This window comes from Marmota marmota, unplaced genomic scaffold, assembly GCF_001458135.2.
Source record: "Marmota marmota marmota unplaced genomic scaffold, marMar, whole genome shotgun sequence".
Classification (NCBI taxonomy): Eukaryota; Metazoa; Chordata; class Mammalia; order Rodentia; family Sciuridae; genus Marmota; species Marmota marmota.
The window spans coordinates 6,731,110-6,736,086 of record NW_026000048.1 but is presented as its reverse complement, the minus strand read 5'-3'; positions in this window follow the sequence as shown (position 1 = coordinate 6,736,086).

The window sequence follows — 4,977 nt, the reverse complement described above, 5'->3', positions numbered from 1 at the left end:
TTTGAATTAACCCCCTGCCCAATACAGTCTTTAATTCTCTTATTTTCCATTTGCCTACTCTCTCTATCATCCATTCTCATTTCCTTGACTTTATTCCAATGAAGGTCTTGATCTGTCTTTTCCTCTAGCGTGTTGGGTGACCTGATCCTGGTTTCTCAGGATCAGGTCACCCAGCCAGCTAGAGGAGAAGGCAAATTATTCAAGATTTCTGTTGACAAAAAGGAGAGTAGTAATAGTATCTGCCTCATACTGTGCTGTGAAGTTGAAATCATCAATACATGTGGATCACTAGGCCCAGTAATTAATAAAAAAGTATCAGCCAACATTCATTATTTCCTACAGATTGATTTTATTTATTCAAAAGTATAGCTGACACTTTTTATTCCTGGATAATGGGGGGGGGGTGTTTGAAGACATTATTTTCAAGAACTGCCTCTATTTATTGAGAAAAAATAAACTTATTGGATTATTGACTCCCTTTCTTTATCTAATCTCAAGTGGTTGATTCAGGTGTTCTGTATAGTCACCCAGATTTGAATCTTTCTCCATCTGTCACCCTTCCACTATCCTGTGTGGAAACACATGGTGAATCATAAAGGACTCGTGTGAATTCAGAGGCTCTGAACATAGGAAACAAGCATTTATCTTTAGCTCTCCCAGGGATGCTCTACGGGTTGGAATCATCGACTTGCAAATATAGTCAGGAAAATACAGAGTCATCCTATGAAACACAAGAAAGACTGGGTAACATAACATTGGGCAATTAGATTAAAAATATTTTTGGTGGTATAATTACATACAGCCAAATGCCCATCTCATAAGTGTATAGTTGTAAGGGTCTTGGCAATTGTTTATACTTATATACTAATCAAAATATAGACCATCAACCCTAGAAAGTCTCTGTGCCCTTTCCATGGGCCTCCTCTGCAAGTGGTAAATAGTATTTTGGTTCTCTCTCTCTCTCTCTCTCTCTCTCTTTTATACTGGGGATTGAACTCAGGGGCATTCAACCACTGAGCCACATCCCCAGCCCTGTTTTGTATTTTATTTAGAGACAGGGTCTCACTGAGTTGCCTAGGGCCTCACTGAGTTCCTGAGACATGCTTTGAACTTGTGATCCTCTGGTCTCAGCCCCCTGAGCTGCTGGGATTAAAAGGCATGCACCACCCCACCTGGTTTTTCGTTCTTTGTCTCCATAGATGAGCTGTCCTGTTTCTGAGGTTTTCATGTAAGACTACTCCTTTATATTTTGTTTCTTTCATTCTGCCTAATGTGCTACTTCAAGTATCAACAGCTTGTTCTTATTAGTGCTAAGGAGTTAGTATTCTGTTGTGTGAATATGTGGCCGATTTGTTTATTCTATTCACCACGAATGGACATTTGGGGTGTTTTCCCTTTTTTGCTATTATGAATAAAAGTCTAATTAACCTGGAGATGACTGTTGAGGAAAAGCATCTTTTCCCCCTGGATTTGTAAATATTTCTGTCACATAATTCTATTTTCTAAGAAATGGAAGAACTAAAATGTATCTCAAGGGCTGCTCAGACCCTCCATCCCCCATCAGGAATCTGGGTCCTCCCTGTTGCCTGTGTCTGTTCAGAACTGCAGTTGTGCATACCCACGCACGGCCACTGATGTTTCACACAGTGCCATCCTGTGGCTTGCTTGTGCACCCTGTTTTAATATCTTGTTTGTTTCTTGTGAAAGTGGCTTATCATCTTTCTAGGTAACACCATTTCCTATATTTTTTATGCCTTCCCATGGCAGGAAGTATCAAGACATTTAAACATATTCAACAAGTTTGTATTTTATGGTGGTTGTTTTGGTCACTCGTGGCCATTGGCATGGGAGATAGTTAATTTAGTAAAAAGAAGAAATAAAGATTCTCAGAGTTAGAAGAACTTCTCAAAATCCTAACCTGGATGCAGTCTCCTAGGCAGTGTTATTTAGGAAATGTGTTGGCTTAGAATTTTAGTGACTTTTTTCTTCCCTTTTTTAAAGGTATTTACTTCCCTTTGTACAACTGGAACACACTGTTTTTGTGAACATCTGTAAAATAACCATTCGGATGATCCTTCAGTGAGTGTGGATAGAATCTCAGCCTTGATTATATTCGTTGTCAGAGAGTAGATGGGGTCTTCTAGTGTCTAGATGCGCTGTGTAATGTGTACGTGTATGTATGTGTGTAAGCGTCTACACGTGTGTGTGCTTATTTATAGGATGTATAAGTGTGTCTGGTGGTTTGAGTATGTGTGGTGTGTCTGTGTATGTCTCTGTGTGTATTTCTCTGCATGTGTTCATGTGCTTGTGGGTATGTGTGTATCTCTGTGTACTATATATTTGGGTGGTGTATGTATGTCTGTACCTATTCATGCAAATCTGTGTGTACAGTATATTTGTGTGATGCATGGCATGTATATAAGTATGTGTAGTTCATATGTTTATGTGCATATGCATGCATGTGTCATATGTCTATTTTGTGTGCATGTGTGTGTAGTGTCTGTGGTATTGATATGTGTGTAAATGCATGTGTGTGGTATGTGTATTTTTGTCTACATATGTGAGTATATTTTTGTGTGTGTATGTGTATCTGCAAGCATGTGTGGTATATGTGTGTATGCACATGTATATTCATGCAAAGCCTCCCCACATCTTTCCACAGATCTAAGAGGTATGGTGAAAGACAGAATTGCTTGGAAACAGGAAGAGATGAGTTCAGTTCCTCCATCATGAAATACCGGCTCAGGTTGTTCCACAGAGAGTGGAGGGTTCTTCCCTGAGCTCTGCAGCATGGCCATCCTGCCCAGCCAGCCAGCCTATTTTTGTATCAATCTTCCCTTTCATAATCGCTGCCTTAGTTGGCCTGGATCTATATATTAATATCATATTTTCTGTCACGTTTGTTCTTCCTTCTTCTCTTTGAGTTTAATGAAAGCATGTAGAAGAAAGCCTAAAAACATTTCAATAGCAAATATTAAAAATTTCTTCAATTAATGGTAATGAATAACTAAAGTGTGTAGCCATGTAGAAAAGAAACATTATTTTTGAAATATTAGGATACCAGTAGTAGTTTGTCAAGTCTTTACTAATTATTAGAGTACTTAATTTAATGTTTAAGTGTTTCAATTTAGAAATGCTTTTTATAAATTAATTCAAAATGTCAAGTAAATGTAAAACAAAAAAAATGAAATTTATTCTTGATTTTTATCAAACATACATAAAAATGTGGTTTTGCTGAACATCAACCAACAGTTAATTTAAACTAATGGCTATGTATTTTACTGTTAGGAATCAATACCTATTTATTGTAAAAAATTGGAGGATAAAAATGAGCAGGAAGAAAAACACTTATCAACTATAGAAAGCATTTCTGTAGGAATTATGGCAAATAGCACACAATATATATAATTTTACATATAGAAAGATATTTATAAAGGTAAACACTAATATGTATGTCTTCTATGTATGTCTATATGGATAAAAGTATATGTGTAAGTATGTGTAATACATAATATTTAGTACATCTGTTATAGGTACAGACATAGATACAAAAATAAAATCAAACTGGGCATGTACTTATTATTTACTTTGTCACTTATGAACATATTTACATATAAATAAATATTCACCTATGGGATCATTGATAAGAACTGAATGGAAGTTCATTCTATGTCCTATCTGTACAAAGCCTTCTTCAGTAGAAATATTCAAGTGCTTCCAGTTTTTCATTATGAAGAAGCCACTGTGGGATTTTTGCCACTTAACAAGATAAAATAACAAGGATCAGGTTTAGCCCCTTATCTGAAACAACTAAAAATCCAGAAAAAAAAATTATATATATATAAAACAATGTTCTTTCAAGACACTGGACATCAGGGAGAGAAGGAAAGAGATGGTAACAAAGAAGGAGGACCCCATCCATGGCTTGAGAGGGCCTCAAGGCCACAGCATAGTTGGGGAATATGGGCAAAGGTGGGCAGACACCCTGGGTATAGGAGAACCAACAACCAGGAGACCAAAGTGGCAAGAGTTCACAGGACAGAGTACAGGAAGGGAGAGCACTGCAGAGAGGGGCAACCAGAGACCCACAGAGATCCCCTGAACATTCAAAAGAGAGAGTAGTGATCAAAGCCTGCATGTGCAGAAATGTCCAAGTCCAGAGAAGGAGCCTATTTCAAGGATTCGACAAAATTAGCTGGAGCTTACACAAAGCCAGGACTTGAATCTGTTCCCATTAGCCAGGCTGGTAAACCTCATAATCCACAGGGCGCTGGGTAGAGCGTTCTGGAGAATCTTGCCTCAGCAAGACCAGACAATAATTAGCCAGATAGGATGAGAGAGGCATTTAGTGTAGGGCAAAAGGATAGAATTGTTTTCAAGTCACTAAACAATCCAGGACAAAGCACAAGAATATTATCAGCATTTGAAACAAGGTAACGTGTCTGGCTTCTAGTGAAAAATATCCAGGCAGGCAAAGAAAGAGAAGCAACATGTGCAATAGACTTGTGTGTGAAGGGGAGATAGGGCCAAAGGAAGGCATTATTCTCAGTGTGGACCAGGTGACCATGTTGTTGGGTTCACGCACTGCTCAATTGTACTGAAGTCTGGTCGTGCTTCATGTGTTAGGAAGGCTGCACATCAGCTTGAGTATATATCTTTGTTTAGGGAATAAGAAGGAACAGAAATCCCGGCTTCCCTGAAGGAGTGACACCCTGCCTCTTCCCTCGCCAACTACCACAGTACATTCTCCACTACCCCAACCTCCTCCTCTACAGCTACCTCCCTGGAAGCCATCTTGCAGCAACTAGGTAGACAGACCCATGGCTCATGTGCACCCCTCCCTTCCCTTCTAACCAAGACATTCATTCAACCTTCAGCAAATATTTATTGAGTGCTTACTGTATACCTTAGAATTATTTTTTCACATGGTACTCTAGGCAGCCAATTTACTTATTAATCATTACTAATTTACTAATC